At 40.0% G+C, this 18,872-nt stretch overlaps 1 pseudogene; it reads left to right on the top strand.

Moving 5' to 3' along the window:
* Positions 1 to 18,872, top strand: part of LOC129053127 (RNA-binding motif protein, Y chromosome, family 1 member F/J-like) — a 366,013-nt pseudogene that overhangs the window by 155,408 nt on the left and 191,733 nt on the right.

Genomic DNA, 18,872 nt, shown 5'->3' with positions numbered 1-18,872 from the left:
GACTAAAAATAAGCTGTTTTACTTGGATGCTTAACTTTAACTTCATTGAACAAAAGAGGAGTGACACATACATGGGCATAATTATAGATTGATACATTTTATTATGGTTTCTATATCACTAGGTACATTTCAGATTTATGGTAAAGAAATACTTGAGCTTCTCATTGCAGATGAAATAAGTTATTAGAGTGAGGCCAACAATAGTTTTAATCCTGTGTTTACTACAGAATTCCCCTTAATTCTTCTAAAAGTTCCTAGCAGTATTCTTTGATGGTAGGCTTCTTCATCTAATGAACTCTTCCATTTCCTAGGTCCCCTGGTAGTGGTCCCCTGGTGTCCCATTCTAAAAATTGCTTGTTCAGTTTCTTTGTTGGGTTGGAGTCTTGCTCTTACCAGGTCAGAGTGCATAGGTGAGATGATGACTTACTACAGCCTTAAATTGCTGAGCTCAACCAATTTTCCTGTTTCATCTTCCTGAGTTGCTGCAACTACAGCCATGCAATGCCACATCTAGCTAATTTTTTTTTCCTATATTTTTGTAGAGAGACGATCTCACCACATTGTCAAAACTGACATTAAAGCCTGGGGCTCAAGCATTCCAGGTGCCTCAGCCTTCCACACTGGCCCACAGTGTGAGCCAGTTAACCTGGCCATCTAGATTCTGAGACCTCAATAATTCTAATCCACAAGGCATTTTTACTGCTTATATAAAAATTCAAAAAAACTGCAAGAGCATTTAGCAGAAAAAGAGTCACTGGGCTTACATATTATTTAAAAAATAAATTTAAGGCTTGAAAGTTAGACATGAAGGAGTCCAATATTCTTAAATTAAGTAGATATCACGGAAGTGCAGAGTTGTGAAATATAAGGGGATGTAAATCAATAATTAAGGTTGTAGCTGGATGTTTAAACCTTAACACAAGACCTTAGTGTAAGATTTGAAATTATTTGAGGTGAGAATTTAGAACTAAGCAACAAGAGTTGAACAGTAGGATTGAATAGAAGTAATATTTTTGAAAAGGTGAATTGTAAGATTTCAGACTGAACGGAAGAAAGCAAGACAATACATAAAAGTTATTAGTGATGACTTTTAGCAGAACTAAATAAAATTCTTACTTAGTCCTCCATCCTAATATGGAGGGAATTGAAAACTGCCATTTTTACTTTTACATTTCATGTGTAGAGCATCAGTGAAGTTAGGTATTTATTGAATTCAGGATACACAAGCCAACACATTTCCATAGGAAAATTAGCCAGTGAACATATTACAAGTGAAAGACGGAAGTCTAAGGAATAGCATGTGAAGAGTATATTAAAGGAGAAACTTTTCTATTTTGAAATAACAACAATGTGGTAATGACCCCTTGAACAGTATTGCTTATTGCGGTATAAGTAAATCTCGGTCATCATTAGAAAATCTTCAATAGTATATATTAATTTGTCAACATTTAAGATACAGCCAACCACTTAGAGATAAAGGAGAACTTTTATGTAAAAGTTTAGCATGCAGTCATTCAAAGGTAGCAGTATTTGTGTGTGTGAGATGGACTGAACAACATGAGCAAATTTACCTTCTTCAGCTGAGAAAGGACAATGTATGTGAACTTTAAAATCAGTGAAGAGTTTGATAGTTTTATATTTTTCCATGCATCATTAGTATTCATCAGTAATTCTATAAAAAGGAAAATAATAACTAAGCAGTTATTAACCATTACAAACGAACTTTTACCGAAGAATTAACATCTGCCTTCAGCTTTGTTAGAAGAACTGGCCTTGCGGGAGCCATGGGATTATCCAAAGCCATAAGAAATATTCACGGTGTCATGGCTTTCTAGTAATTTAGTGAAAAAAGAATGGATTCATAGAAGAAATAATTTTAAAAAGTCGTTTGAGAGAAAAGAAAATAGTGTTTTAGATTTGGTGTTCTTTACATTATGTTCCATCATTTTAATGTTAAATGTAATGGAAGAGAGAATTATGGAGGTCCTCCACAGAGACAGCCAATCTCTTCCTGGAGAAATGACCATGTGTCATCAAAAGATGTTGGTTATGCAACTAACGATAGGTAAAAAAAAAAAAAAAAAAAAAATTAAAGAAAAAATAGTTGTTTTTTTGTTGTGGTGATGAAATTCACTTAACAAAATTAAATATTATAAGGTAAACAGTTAAGTGGAGTTAAATACCTTCTGTGTAGTGCAGCAAGTACCTCCATCGAGTTCCAAAACATTTTCATGACTCCAAACTAAAATTCCAACTACTAGTTAAGCAGTCCTTCATTTTCTCCCTTCCCTCAGCTGCTAGCAAACACCAATCTGTATTCTGCCTCTGCACATACCTGTTGTGGGTTAATGGGCTCAAACACTACATGACTTTTTTATCTGTCTCTTTTCCTTCTTCATGATGTCCAGGAGGTTGATATACATCATAGCACTTCATTTCTTCCACAGGCTGTTAACCCATTATTTTATTTGAGTTGTTTCCACCCCAGTATTTCTATGAACCAACATTTGTTTGGGTACACTTATTCAATTCTGGGTATATATAGAAGTGGAATTGCTTGGTCGTATGATAATTATGTGTGTTTTCTTGAGGAACCACCACATTTCTCTATAGAGCTGCATCATTTTCCATTCCAGCTAGCATTGTATCGGGGTTCCAATTTATCTATATCCTCTCAAACACTTGTTATTTCCTGCTTTTTAAAATTTATTGCCATTCCAATGTGTGTGTGAATTATGGTATCTCATTTGGGATTTGAAATGCATTTTCTGAATCATTGATTATGAGTGTCTGTTCCATGTGCTTTTTGGGCATTTGTCTATTTTATTTGGAGAAATATCTATTTAGATGTTTGGCCTTTTAATTTTGTTTAAGTTGTAAGTTAGTTATGTTTTGGATACAAGAAGTTGAAAATTTAAAATTTGTTGCATAAACTTATGCACACAGTAATCATCCAGGTTCCCAAGAATCTAGGGATTATGCTCCACCATATAGAGACTATGCATACTGTGATTATGGTCATTCTAGTCAGGATGAACATTCCTCTCGAGGAAATAGGTACTATAATAATATTTTCTGCATTTCTCAAATACAGTTCTTGAATTGTTCATTCCAACTAACATTGCATCAGGGTACCAATTTATCTACATTTTCTCAAACACTTGCTCTTTCCTGCTTTTTAAAATTTATTGCCTTTCCAGTGTGTATGTGAAGTATGGTATCTCTTTTTGGATTTGAAATGTATTTCTGAATTACAGATTATGAGTATCTGTTCCATGTGATTTTGAGACATTTGGCTATTTTATTTGGAGAAATATCTACTTAGATGTTTGGCCCTTTAATTTTGTTTAAGTTGTAATTTAGGCATTATGGATGATGTAATTTAGTTATGATGGATATTTTGGATACTAGAAGTTGAAAATTTAAAATTTGTTTCTTAAACTTATGCACACAGAAATCATCCAAGTTCCCAAGAAATGAGGGATTATGCTCTAACACCTAGAGTCTATGCATACCATGATTATGGTCGTTTGAGTCAGGATGAACATTCCTCTAGAGGATATAGGTACTATATAAATACTATATAGGTACTATAATGTTTTGTGGATTTACAAAACAGATTTCTTAAATTGTTCATTCTGACAGGAGAAAACTTTTTTTTTTTCAGTTTAGTGATCTTGATGGCTGCAGTGAGGTAGAGATCATTCTGAATGTCCAAGAGGAAGTTCTTACAGAGATGCATTTCAAAGATATGGTATGGGTCCAGGATGGATTTGTAAATTATATAATTATATTTAATAAACCAGATCATTATTTTAATGAAAACTAAGGAAAAGTATAAAGGACAAATATAACATGTTTAAATATTGAGTATGCTTAACAGTATAAAGTGTAGGAAATGATATGAAGGTGAGAATTTCATTTCACATTCAGTGAAATGTGATTCAACATTTACTTTATAATTAAATTTGTTAAGCTTCAAAATACTACTCTTACAGTTCTTTTAAATAAAACCTTCTGACTATTGCAGGCATAATTAATATCTGTAAATGAAGGCAGAGGAAAGCAGATATTTCCAAGTAGTAGTTTAACTAATTAATACTTTAGTGATAGCAGTAAAAATGCTTAAATGTAGTCCAACATATTATTTTATCAACCCTGCAGGGACCTGTCATGGTGTACTACCTGCCCGAGGGCCTCAGATGTCCTATGGTGGAAGAAGCCACCACGATTATAACAATACACGAGATAGATATGGCAGAAGTTGGGAGAGTTACTCAAGAAGCTGCGGTAATTTTTATTCCTGTGATTGTGAGCACAGTGGCAGAAAAGACTGAAGGAATCCATTTTCTCTGGATAGGGTGCACACTGCTCCTCACAAAGCATATGGTAGCTCAAGTTATGTGGCATCTACAGGAAATGGTGGCAGAAGCCGATGTGAAAAAGGAGACTGAAGTAGATATTAAAGCAGGTATTCAAAATAATAGTTATTGCATACCAAACCTTGTTTGCAAATCAAACATTGAAATTTTATTTCTGCCTTGTTACCTGCGTCTTACTAAAAGAAACTTCTTGTTTTTGTGGAGAGAGGTAGAAACGTAGAAACTAACTTACTCCATGAATTTTTTGAGCTATTTAAAGGAAAAGGAATTTTGTTCAAAGTAATTTCATACTTGTTACTATCTGTTAGTTATAATGTCTGGAATAAAATTTTCATAATAAAATTTTACATGTAATGCAAAATGCCTGATGTTACTGCTTAGCTACGCATGCTTAAAAGTGAATTAAATATAACAGTAAATAGCGCTGTGAACACTTTTCTTCATTTCTTTGAACATAAATAGATACAAAATCAGGCATATATTATGTCTCCCTTTCAAGTTGCATAAGTTTTCTAATTAGGCTGTGTTTCTCTTTAAAAAATTACACGATTAAAACATTTGCAAAATCTCCAGAAACACCACAAAACTGTCTGGGTCACCATATCATGTTTATCTTATAGACGAATAGTACAGGTCAAAGGAAATAATTAGATGTGGTTGATACTAAAGTTTAAGACATCTAGAACATTCTACATGAAGCATTCTGTGACTGAAGGGGAATTTGGCTTGAAGATCACTTTAGGTCAGGAGTTCAAGACAAGCCTGGCCAACACCATGAAACCCCATCTGTACCAAAGATACAAAAATTAACTGGGCATGGTGGACCATGCCTGTATTATGTTACAGTTAATTGGGAGGCTCAGACAAGAGAATTGTCTGAACATGGGAGCCTGAGACTGCAGTGAGCCCATATTACACCATGCACTCTAGCCTGGGTGATGGAGTGAGACACCAGCTAAAAATAATTATATAAATCAACAAATATATAAGTAATAGTGTATCTATTAGTTCAACCAGTTATTTCTTTTTTTCTTTTTTAGAGACAGGGCCTCACTGTGTTGTCCAGCCTGGACTACAGTGTCACCATCGTAGCTCACTGCAGCCTTGAACTCCTGGGTTCAAATGTGCAAACCTTCCATTTTAGCCTCCCAAGTAGCCGGAATTACAGACACACACCACCATCCCCAGCTCTTCTGTTTGTGCATATATGGTAGGGACAATATTTCGTATATATTGTTCAGGCTGGTCTCGAACTTCCAGGCTTAAGTGATCCTCCTTCCTTGGCCTCCCAAAGTGTCGTGATTGTAGCTGTAAGCCACGGAGTCTGGCATATCATTTGTTGGTATAAGTGACATTCCACCTTCACTCTTTTAATTCTTTTGAGGTATACAATAAACCATTATTAAGTGTAGTCATCCTTGGCTACTGAACACTAGATTGTATTCCTTCTAAGCAACCATCATTTAACCCACCCCCAACCCCTCTTTGATACCTCTCTTACCAGTATACATTGCTTGTATCAAATATTGCATAATATTGCATGATATCACCAAAAGTATCTACAAATGTTACGTAAAATTTCTTAAAATAAGTAAAAATAATAATAAAAAGGGTATCTCCATCAAGGTGATAAAATAGGAGGCTCTAATTTGTCCCTGCATCCACAAATGCAACAAAAAAGCCACACCCACATCAATTCCCTGTGAGATAAACTCAGAAACTATTTGAAATACTCTTGCACACATCAGATTATGAAAATATTCACTTAAGAAGAGGTACGAAAAACTGAATCATAAATTTTTTCTAGAGTTTGTGTCTAACACAGTGCCCTAGAGTGAACAGGGACCTATTATTTCACAGCTTCTCTCAGATGACCGAAGTATTAAATCACATATTTAGCATCCCACCTGTTACATGTTACAGCTGCTTCTCCACAAAATGATTCCTAGCTTGCCTATCTCTGGATTCTAACATAGACTTGCCTTCAACTCTCCGAGGACCTCCAAGATAAAAGAGGGATTTAAGTAAACATTCAAGCACTTCTGAAACTGTTTCCTCCTGGTTTACTGGATCTCATGCACTCAAGAAACCTCAGTTCCCACTTTATACCTCAAAGAACATAGATTGTACATCTAATGCCTTGACTTTTTGTTTTCTTTATTCTTTTGAGTTAGAGTCTTGCTCTGTTGCCCAGGCTGGAGGGTAATGGCATGATCTTGGCTCACTGCAACCTCTGCCTCCTGGTTCAAGTGATTCTTCTGCCTCAGCCTCCTGAGTAGCTGGGATTACAGGCATCCACCATCACGCTTTGCTAATTTTTGAATTTTTAGTAGAGACGGGGCTTCAAGATGTTGGCCAGGCTGGTCTTGAACCTCTGACCTCAGGTGACCAACCCACTTCAGCCTCTCAAAGTGCTGGGAGTGCGGGAATGAGCCTCTGTGCCCAGCCTTTTCTTCAGCCTTTAATATCATCTATCTTTGAAAACATTAGCTATTAAAATATTATTATTATTATTATTTGAGACGGAGTCTCGCTCTTGTTGCCCAGGCTGGAGTGCAATGGCACCTTCTCAGATCACCACAAACTTCACCTCCTAGGTTCAAACAATTCTCCTGCCTCAGCCTCCCAAATAGCTGGGATTACAGGCAGGTGCCACCCTGCCTGCCTAATTTTGTATTTTTAGTAGAGACTGGGTTTCTCCATTTTCCTGATTATACACCCTAAAGAAATGAAATATATGAAGTTCCAGAAGTTTTACAGTCCATAATTCTTACAATTACCAGACTAATCTTCAAGGAGGAAGTATTTTCTTGGTAAAATTCTGGCAAGGTCATCAATTTTTACAGGGTAAGTGTGCAAATAATTTTCAAGGGAGAAGTTACCAACTTTGATTTTCAAGTGAGTTATTCATGATATGAAGTTTTGATTTCATTCACTTATAATGTAGCATTGTGAGGATGAAATGAAAGGATAAAACTCCCTAGTCTTATATATGTTATTGTCCAGGAGTGACGGCTCAGTTCTTTAATTCCGGCTCTTTAGGACGCCTAGTCTTGCAGATCACAGTAGGTCAAGAGTTCAAGACCAGCCTGGCCAAAACTCTGAAGCCCAAACTCTACCAAAATACAACAATTAGCTGGGCTTGGTGGCCCATGCTAGTAGTATGTTAACTAGTAGTAGTTAATTGGGAGACTCAGGAAGGATAATTTTTTGTCTCTGTGAGCCTGAGGCTGAAGTGAGCTAATATTACACCATGCAGTCTAGTCTGGGTGAGAGAGTGGGACTCCAAATCAAAAATAACTATATAAATCAGCAAATATATAAATAATAAATAGTGTATCCTTCATTTCAAGCACTTATCATTTTTTTTTTCTTTTTAGACACAAGGTATCACTCTGTTGTCCAGCCTGGACTGCAGAAGCACCATTGTAGCTCACTGCAGCCTTGAACTCCTGGGTTCAAATGTGTGAGCCTTCCACTTCAGCCTCCCAAGTAGAAAGAATTACAGACACACACCACTGTGCCCCACTTTTGTGTTTGTGTGTGTGTGGTAAGGACAATGCTTCAGATATATTGTCCAGGCTGGTCTCAAACTCCCAGGCTTAAGTGTCCTCCTTCCTTGACCTCCCAAAGTGTTGTGATTATAGCCCTGAAACGCTGAGTTTGGCATATTGTTTCCAGAGTTGGTTCCTTCTGGTAGGTTCTTGGTCTTTCTGACTTCAAGAATGAAGACTTGGACCTTCACATAGAGTGTTACAGCTCTTAAAGATGGTGTGTGCAGAGTTTATTCTATCAGATGTTCAGATGTGTCCAGAGTTTCTTCCTTCTGGTGGGTTCCTGGTCTTCCTGACTTCAAGAATGAAGCTGCACAGCTTCGTGGCCAGTACTGAATCTCTTAAAGTTGGTGCAGACCCAGATCAGCAGCAAAATTTATTGACAAAGCTTCCACAGCATGGAAGGGGACCTGCGTGGATTGCCACTGCTGGGGGGGTTGGCCAGCTTTATTCCCTTATCTGGCCCCACCCACATCCTGCTGATTGATATATTTTACAATGTGCTGATTGGTCCATTTTACAGAGAATTGATTGTTGTGTTTAAAATCATTTAGATAGACACAGAACACTGATTTATGCTTTTGTACAGAGTGCTGATTGGTGAATTTACATTCCTTTTGCTAGACACAGAGCGGTGATTGGTGCATTTTTACAGAGTACTGATTGGTGCACTTACAATCCTTTAGCTAGACAGAAAAGTTCTGCAAGACCACACTCGACCCATGAAGTCTAGCTGTCTTCACCTCTCAAAGCCCCAACTGCTGTTGGGAATTGGGTGATGACCACTCTAGCTACTTCCTGCTGGATAGAGGTAAAGAAGGGGCGTCCAGTGGTAGTGTCCTCCAGAAGGGAACACTCTAAGCCAGCCAAAAGGCCAGTGGGTTGATCCAATTTCCTTGGTAGGAGTTGTTAGTTGAGCTCATTTGGGGTTCCATTTGTAAGATCATCTGTAGCTTGATGGCCTCAATCCTAGAGGAAACAAATTTGACAAGATGGTTAAAAATACAGGTCCTGAAGGAAAGTAATAGCAAGGTGGCTGTCATGGGACCTGAAAAGAGGAGAAGCCATATGGCCCAACTCCAGAGGTTGGTATAAGAGTTTGAAAGGCATTGTCTGGTTTCAGTAGCCTATTCCTTTAAATGCCGGGTGGCATTGTGTATTATCCTGGACTGGTTAGTGTAAAAGAAACACTCTTCCCTTAAGAAGGTGCAGACCCCTCCTTTCTTAGCAGTGAGGATGTCTAGGCCTTGGTGGTTTTGGAGAGCCACTGCTGCCAAAGAGTCTATTTGGGATTGTAGAGAAATGATAGATTTTGTTATTTTTCACAAACTGTCTGAGAAATCCTTTGAGAGTGTGCAGTAGTAGGATAATACATGTTACACTGTTAACTTTTCACAAACTTTACTTTTGCTGAAAATCTTCTAAGTTTGGGATTTCAATTATTCTTTGCTATTAATAAGACCTCATTCAGTCCCTATTAACTTAGAATTAGTATTGATGACTCCTTCCTCAATCTGTAAGTACATTAAGGTTTGGCTGAGTGCAAAGAGCTCGCACATTTGAGCAGACGAATTACTAGACAATTTTCCTAACTGCTTCTACAAGAGTTCCCTATTGTGTCTTTTTCCCTTAATTTCCTGGGAGGAGCCATCTATCATCCTGTCCTGAAGGAAATTCCTCCTAGGTCTGCTTGGACCTTTCTATGGTAATTAGTTAAGACTTAGATCCCCTGTTAGGAAACCTGCTGGGTTAAAATTTGTTGACAGGAGGGCTATGGGTTCTCAGTGGCCTCAGTGCTTTCAGGCTATGCCCTTGTTTACACTGAGAACAAGGTGGTATTGGAGTGTTAGAGGGTCATTGAGAAAATGTTAAATTATCAATTATAGTTATTAAATTTACCCTGGCTTTTAAAGGAATAGGATACACTGTTTTTTCTTTACTACTTCTATCTCTTTCTCTCTCTTTGACTCTTTCTTTGTCTGTCTCTTCCTCTCTCTCTTCACTTCTGTCTTTGACTTTGTCTCTCACTTTCTCTTTCTTTCTCTCTGACTCCATCTTTGTCTGTCTCTTCCTCTCTTTCTCTCTCTCTCTGACTTTCTGTCCCTTCTTCTGTTTCTCTCTCTTCTTCTGTTTCTCTCTCTTCTTCTGTTTCTCTCTCTCTCTCTCTCCTCTCTCTGATGGTCTTTTCATGCCTCTGCCAGCCACTTATGCTGCTGTTCTTCCCTCTCCTTCCCCTTATGATGGCTTCGGCAGTGTAAGACTGCCACCACCTTGGGTTTTGCACAGTGTGCAATAACTCCATGGTTTCCTTGTGATATTTAATGGGGCTTACCCCTGAGGTTATGAACTCATTTTCTTTCCATATTGCAGGATAGGCAGGTAGGATTAGATAAGCATACTTACTATCTATACATATATTTATTCTTCTTCCGTTTCCCAGTTCTCAGGCTTGGATAAGTGCCACTAGTTCTGCTAACTGGGCGCTGGTCCCTGGGGGAAGAGGCTTACTTTCAAGTGCCGTTACACCAGTAAATATGGCATAATATGCCCTTCATATCCCATTCTCCACAAATGAACTTTCACTGGTATATAGGTTAAGGTCACGATTAACTAAGGGAACTTCTAAGAGATGCTTTCAGGCAGCATAAATTTAGACTATAATTTGTTGGCAGTCATGCTTGACTAGTGTTTCCCATCCTCTAAGAGAAAAATGGCAGGGTTGAGGGCTACACATGTGCATATTTGAAACACCTGTCCCTCAGGGAGTAGTGCCTGGTATCTAAGCAGGCTGTTGTCTAATAGACATAAACTTCCTTTGGCACCTACTATGCCCTTTACATCATGAGTAGTCCACAGAGTGAGATCCTTTCCTTGTATTATTTTGATAGCCTCTTACACTAAGATGGCCACCACCACAAATAATAGTAAACAGTGAGGACGGCCTTTTGCTAGTACATCAATTTCCTTACTTAGGTATGCTACCGGTGGGGTTGTCCCATGAGTCTGAGTAAGGACTCCAAGAGCTATTCCTACTCTCCCTGTGACATATAAAGAAAAGTTTTGTCCTGTGGGAAGGCTTAAGCCTGGAGCTTGAGTTTATTTCTTCCAATGCCCAGACTTCAGGGTTGACTCCCTCCTCAAGCAGGGGGATAACATATGGGTAACTTGTTCCCCATATGCACATAGATAGTAGTTCCAGCTTTGGCTAATATGTCCCTCCCTAATAAGGTATTGGATGTTCAGGCATAACAAGAAAGGCATGTGAAAAGAGCAAAGTCTCCCAATTACAACTGAGAAGGTGGGAGAAACACCTGGTTACAGGCCATCCCAGGATTCCTCAGATTGTAACGGCCCTTGAGAACAGCTGTCCAGGACAGGAGACTGACACTGAGAAGGCCACACCAGTGTCCAGGAGGAAGTCAACTTCCTGGCCCTCAATGGTTAAATGTATGCGGGGCTCAGTGAGGGTGATGACATGAGCTGACAATTGCCCCAGACACCCTCAGGCCTGTTGTTGGATCATCTGGTTGGGGGCTTCTGGCCTACAGAACCTTTGTCCTCTGGGGCAGTGAGCCCTCCAGTGATTGTTTTGGCACAGTGGACATGGGCAAGAGGGCAGCTTGTTTCTTGTGGGACAATCTGTTTTAAGGTGTCTGTGCAAACCACACTTGTAAGAAACCCTACCAAGCAATTGGCCTGCTCCATTTTCTGTCCTCTCTTAACCACCAAGGTTTGTTTGTCTGAGGTCCATGACTAAGGCTGCAGCCTTTCCCTGATCTCACTTTTCCTTTTTGGTCAGGTATTCTTGGTCCCTATTATAAAACACGGAAGTTGCCAAGTTTACTAACACCTCCAGATTTTGTTCAGGGCCCAGCGCTGACTTTTGGAGCTTTCTCTTGATATCTGTGGCTGATTGGGTAATGAAGTTATCTTTCAGGATCAATTGACCCTCAAGGGAATCAGGTGACAGGGGAGTATATTTCCTTAAGGCCTTTCATAGCCACTTGATGAAGGCAGAAGGATTTTCTTCCTTTCCCAGAGTTACAATGGACATCATTGCATAATTCATGAGCATTTTCCTAATTCTCCTTAGTCCTTCTAGAACACAGGTCAACAGATGTTTGTGACTCCAGTCCCAATAATCTGAATCGAGGTTCCAGTGGGAATCCATATGGGGGATGACTTGCTGACTGGTAGGGAAATTGTCCCTTTCTTCAGCTGTCATTCTATCATTTACTTGACTAAGATACCAGGTATCTCCAAACTCTTGGGCTGCAGCTAAAGCCACATTCTTTTCATTAAAGTCCAGGACTTGATCTAACATTAGCATAACATCTCTCCAAGTGAGGTGAAAGGTTTGCCTTAGATGCTGTAGGACATGAATTTACCTATCAGGATCATCTGAAAACTTCTCTAGGTCTGCCTTGATCTGCTTGAAATCAGGGAGGGAGAAGGGGACATGTACCCAGGTTGGGCCAAATTCCCTTCCCCCTACAGCTTGAAGGGGACATAATCGATAGCCCAGGTTTTTTTTTGTGGTCCTTTGTAGATTTCTTTGCTTGTTTCCTTCTGGGGGAGGGGAGATTAGAGGAGGCTTATCACTAGGAGAAAGAGGAGCTACACAGAGGCTAGGATATAGGGGTAAGCTGAAAGGCCCTACTGTGGGATGTAAATGGCAAGCTTTGCAAAGTTGTGGATTCTTCTTCAATGAAAATAAAACCTGGACATCAGGTATTTCACTCCACATGCCTTCTCACTTACAGAAAAGGTCAAGCTGCAGGATAGGATTGTAATTTATACCTTCCTCAGCTGGCCATTTTTCCCCATCAGTGAGAATATTTGGGCCAGGCCATAGTGCAGAAAAAAAATAAGCCACCTCTTTGTCAGGGTTTGTGGATCAAATTGGTCCCAATGGCTTAGGATGCATTTCAAGGGTGAGCCTGTTAATGCCTGAATATTTCCCATCTGAAAGACAAAACTGCCCACAGTTTTTGTTTGTTTGTGTCTTCCCCTGCCCAAGAACCTGCAATGGTCCCTGGACCTTGCTGATTGGCATAGTTGTGCTCACTGACCCAGCAGCAGAAACACTAGTTTTCCTCCTAGTGGAGGAAAGAGGACTTAGGAAGGTCAGATGTAGTGTCCCTTACTGATGCATTCTCGAAAATCTGCACCCTTTTCTGTCCTCCTAGACCACAAAGAGGACCAAGAAAAATCAGATTTAGTGGCACTTACTGATGCATTCTCAAAAAACTGTTAGAGTCCTAAGCATTCTCCCATTAGTATTGGGACTATAACCCTGTCCTATAAAGATATTATACCTCAAAAATGAAGTGGAGGGCCATACCCTGAGGGAGGGAAGTGTTCTCCATGGTTGGAAGAGTGATGCCTTTTGTCCTCACTTGAATAGGAAGGATATCATTTCTGAAGCTCCCCATAGTGGACAGGAAGTGGTTTTTAGAATCAGGACTAGCCTCAGAGAAGAGGCAAGAGGAAGTTTGTCTGACAGATATTAGGACCCAGGGAGCAAAGGTCAGAGGTCAGCATAGATAGGATAAATGGGCGAATCTCACTTGTGCAAGGTGACTTTGAGAGTACTACTCATGGCCGCAGCATTAACCAACTTGTTTTTGGGACCATGGAGCTGAATGGCTTTCCTCTCTGTTGACCCTCAGCCCAGCCCAGAAGTACAGGGAAAGTGGAAGCTGGTTCCAGGCAAACCAATACTTGCAACTCTGAACAGTCAGAGGTTGTTAGAGAGCACTTTCCCAGAAACATGACACCCATGTCTTTAGTCCAGCGGCCACGCTAGTTGCTTTTAACTGGCTTACAGGTGGCTGGTATTTAGCCTCCAAATTCTAAGGAAAAATAGGACGGAATAGCAAGTGAAAGGCATCTGATGGTACTCAGTGCTTGGTGATAGGTGATAGTCCCTTTGTGGTCCCATAATGTGTCTGGAATTTATTCCTTCTAGTGGGTTCTTGGTCTTGCTGGCTTCAAGAATGAAGCTGTGTATCTTCACAGTGAGTGTTACAGTTCTTAAAGATGGCATATCCAGAGTTTGTTCCTTCAGATGTTCAGATGTGCCTGGAGTTTCTTCCTTCCATTGGTCTTGTGGTCTCAATGACTTCAAGAATGAAGCTACAGACCTTCACAGTGAGTGTTAGAGCTCTTAAAGTTGGTGTGGACCCAAAGAATGAGCAGCAGCAAGATTCATTGTGAAGAGTGAAAGAACAAAGCTTCCAGAGCATAGAAGGGGACCCAACCAGGTGGCTGATGCTGGGTGAGGTGGCCTGCTTTTATTCCCTTATTTGGATCCACCCAAGTCCTGCTGATTGGTCCATTTTACAGAGTGCTTATTGTTCCTTTTTAGAGAGTGCTGATTGGTGCATTTACAATCCTTTAGCTAGACACAGAGTGGTGATTAGTGCATTTTTAGAGTGATGATTGGTGTGTTTACAATCCTTTAGCTAGCAAGAAAAGTTCTCCAAGTCCCCACTTGACCCAGGAAGTCCAGGTGGCTTCACCTTTCACTAGGACCTCCAAGAAAAAATAGGGATTTAAATAGACATTCAAGCACTTCTGAAATGGTTTCCCCCTGGCTTAAGGGATCTCAGGTAGTCAAAAAAGCTCAGCTCCCACTTTATACCTCGAAGAACTTAGACTGTACATCTAATACCTTGACTCTTTTTTTGTTTTCTTATTTCTTTTGAGATGGAGTCTTGCACTGTCACCTAGGCTGAAGTGCAATGGAATGATCTTGGCTCATTGCAACCCCAACCTCCTGTGATTACCCTGCCTCAGCCTTCTGAGTAGCTGAAAATGCAGGTGACCACCACTATGACAGGCTAATTTTTGCATTTTTTATTAGAGACAAAGTTTCACCATGTTGGTCAGGCTGGTCTCAAATTCCTGATGTGTGATCCCCTACCTTGGCCTCCCAAAGTTCTGGGAATACAGGCATGACCATACCCAGTCATATCATCACTTTTATGGCTTCTGCCCAGGTATCTTACTCCTAATCCTCTGGACTTTTGGATCTGTCAAGGTCCTCTGAGAGCAGGCCCATAGGCATTTCTCATCCTTCTTCATCATCACTCACTCTGACAATATACTGAGCTTCTAATTTTCCTTCCAAGAAGTCAAACTACCCAACTATTGCCCTGACTTCTCAGATTGATGACTAAGAGTTTTAATACTAACTTGCCAATCTCTGAAAGCTAATGAAGCCCAGCATCTTGTAGTCCCAGGATTCTGAAGAGGAAAAAGGATTGTTTTACCATAACTCTGCATGATTTTTAAGCTTGCTTATTTTTATAGTTTAAACATTTTTCCCTCTAAGCCCCAGGTTGAAATGTGGTCGTCCACACTATAAATGGCACCTAGTGTGGGGCTGGATGGCTCATAAATGGCTTGGCACCCTCACCACGGTTAATAAGTGAGTTTTCCACTCTATTACTTCCCAAAATGGAATTGACATCCAAATAGGTTGTTCAAAAGAGCCTGATACCATCTCCCCTTCTCTCTCTTGCTCTCTCCACAGGTGACATGCCTGTTTTCCTTTACCTTCTGTCCTTAGTGGAAGCCTCATGAGGCTCTCACCAGATGCAGATGCTGGCACCACACATCTTTTATAGCCTGCAGAACCAGGAGCTAATGAACACTTTTTTCTTTATAAATTTTCCAGTCTCATTCTTTTATAGGAACACAAACAGACTAAGGCATGTATCTCTGGCTGATAACTTGCCTATATCAGTAAGCAGTGGAGCACAGCATTCACTATTTCCTCTGTTTCATAGATGAAAAAGAAGTGGTTTTCAGTGGTCCCATGGGATCTTCCTTAAATCCAACCCCTGGCTTGCTCTAGCTTTCAGGTTCTCCATGGAAGCACCCCAACGTTTTAAACTCCTCCCTTAGGACCAGTATTTTTTTTTTTTTTTGAGATCGAGTCTCACTGTGTCACCAATGTTGGAGTGCAGTGGCATGATCCCTCAGCTCACTTTGACCTCCACCTGCTGGGTTCAAGATATATTCCTGCCCCAACCTTCCAAGTAGCTGGGACTACAGGCACATGCCACCAGGCCTGGCTGATATTTTTTCTTTTTTGGTATGTTTAATAGAGAGGAGATTTCACCATTTTAGCCAGGATGGTTTCAACCTCCTGATCTTGTGATATGCCCACCTCATCCTCCCAAAGTGCTGGAGTTACAGGTGTGAGCCACTGTGATCAGCATAGACCATTCTTTTAACTTGCCTGTTTCTGGGGTCTGAAGTGACAGAGTAGGCATTCTGAGATTCTGCTAATTCCTACCCTTTCCACAAAAAAAAAAACCTCAACTCACAAATATCCTTAGATAACGACACCTTAGTGAACGATTCTATAACTTGGGATTGAATCTATGACACATTTTTTGACTGTAGAACTGAGATACATACACATAGGATAAAAGAACAGTTTTAATTTGATGTTTTTTTTTCCTCCCCAAGCGAGCATTCATAGTGTTGCATATGAAAACAATTTCCCTGGACTCACAGTTTCTTCAGATTGGAGAGAGTTGAAAGTGTACATTTAGGCTTTTCTTTTCCATTTTGCAATTCTTCACATGATGTTCTCTCTAGTCTTACCCAGTGGGTAACATTGAGGGAATCAGACAACTGGGGTCAGTTAGAAACAAATTACATGGATGGGGCTTACATTGACCATGAAAGTAATCTTACTGGTGGCTTTGCATTCCAGCCAGCAGAGGTGCACCACCAGAGAAAGTAGGCAACATCATTCTGCAGCAACCAACCATGGTTGATTGGTCTGCCAGGCTCAAATCATTGGCCAACTGCCAAATCCCACCCTGGCTTTCTCTGCAGAACATCCCAGGGTGTGACAAAGAGGCAGCTTGGTAATTACCCACAGAATGTCCATGTGACCCCACCCAATCTAGGCTGTCATACTTTTGACCATCTTAGCCCTGTGTGCTCCACCCAACCCCAGGCTGAATATCAGAGGCAGTTTAGGTAATTTAGTGGTTAAGGATGAAGTTTCTGGCTCTAACTGGACCCAGAGGTCAAGTAGCTTACATAATAAGCCTTGTTACCCCTGGAAGGATGTTCATTTCTGATATATCTAATGGAAATGACTGGGGTGTTAGAATCTCTAGAGCACATGATTTTATTGAGAAACACAGAATCCCAGTCTCAGCTCCAGCTCCTCCCTCTGCTGCTGGGAAACAACTACCATGCTGGGGAACTTGCCTGTCTGAGCCAATGAATGTAGTCTATCCAGGCTCTCTCCAGCAGAAAATGGATCTAGACTCTTCATCCTTTGTTCTCTATTGGGAGAACCCACTCTCAGCTCTGGCCCTTCCCTACATAAGGGAACTATAAAATATTTGAGAAACTTTCTGGGCAAATGCAACTTTCTTAGCCGAGACCAGTCTCTAAATGATCTGTTCAACAGCAGATGTCAAGAGAGCTGATTTTCAAACCCAGGGCCTCCTGCTGCAGGCAGAAAACTAGCCCATCTGTGCAGAAACCTTCCAGTAATCATCACAGCCAAAATTACAGTCATGCCATTCTCTGTCCCACAACAGAATCAATGTGGACCCAGTCTCAGCTACAGCCTGTACAATTTCAATTTCTGAAATTGAATCATTACTAATAAATAACCTACAAGCCAAAAAAAAGAAAAAAAGCCAAGAAACTGATAGATTCAGGATGCACTCTACCATATCTACGAAGAGCTGCATCATATTCCATTGTGTGGGTGATCCTAGCTTGTTCAACTGGTTGTGAATGTATGCTTACACACACACACACACACAAAATGCACACAACTAGGTTTCATGTTCTGTCAAAAAGCAGCAATGGAAATGCCACACTGGCCTCTGGTATTATCTGAAGGCTCATGGGAAGGACCCATTCCTTTGTTTGCATTACATTGTGGCCAGCAGCCTTGTGCACAATGGCAGTTTTTCAGTGGTTTCTTACAGCTCTCTAGATAACCTGCAATTATGTTTATTTATATGGTTTACAATATCTTCGTTAGCCTTTACCTCTAAACTTGAGGCTGGGTACAATGCTAAAGTCTGTAATTTCAGTACTTTGGGAAGCTGATGTTGGAGGATCCTCTGAGCCCAAAACTGTTAGACTACAGTGATGTATAATTCAGCCTGTTGACAGAGCAAGACCCTGCCTCTAAGTAAATAAATAATAAAAATACAACTGATAGTAGTATGTTTGTTTTACTGTTTGGAAACACAAATTTCCTTGACCAAATACATGAATATTTGATAGCCACTAACACAGCACATTTGCTTGTGCATGGGAGCCAATGCAGGAAAGCAGAGGGATTGGATGCTCTTTCTTCTTAATGCCTGAACATGTGTACTGTGATGATAAGCAGTGAGTTTGGAACAGGAAGGCTTTCTGCCAGAGCCATCAAAACTGTGGGAATAAAATCCTTCACAAGTCAGGAAACAAAACAGTCTTTACTGGTGTTAGTAAATGGAAAATCTTTTGCAGATTTGATTTCACTTTTAATTTAGTATGGATTAGGCAGCATAATAGAGACTACCCTGCCCCTAATAGTGTATGATTTGATGACAAATGTCAACTATGTTTAGTTGTCGAAAACTAGGTTTCAGCTCCTCCAAGAAGTTTAGTTACACGAGTAATTTTGACAATACTCATAGTTACATGAGTAACTTTGACAGTATACACCAGCTTATTTTAAAGTTTCTGTTAGTCCACCAGAGACCTAAATATTATTAATATTATTTTAAACATAAAATATTATTTTAAACATAGTTCAAAATTCATGTGCATAATGAGCAAAATTGTGTTTTTATTTTTATTCATTTCCTTTTGGTTTTATGCCTTTCATTCTTTTTCTCCCTCCCTCCCTCTCTCCCTTCTCCTTTCCTTCTTTCCTTTCTTTCTTTCTTTG

This window comes from Pongo abelii, chromosome Y (assembly GCF_028885655.2).
Source record: "Pongo abelii isolate AG06213 chromosome Y, NHGRI_mPonAbe1-v2.0_pri, whole genome shotgun sequence".
Lineage (NCBI taxonomy): Eukaryota > Metazoa > Chordata > Mammalia > Primates > Hominidae > Pongo > Pongo abelii.
The sequence above is the reverse complement of the archived record's forward strand: the minus strand, read 5'-3'. Positions and strand labels throughout refer to the sequence as shown.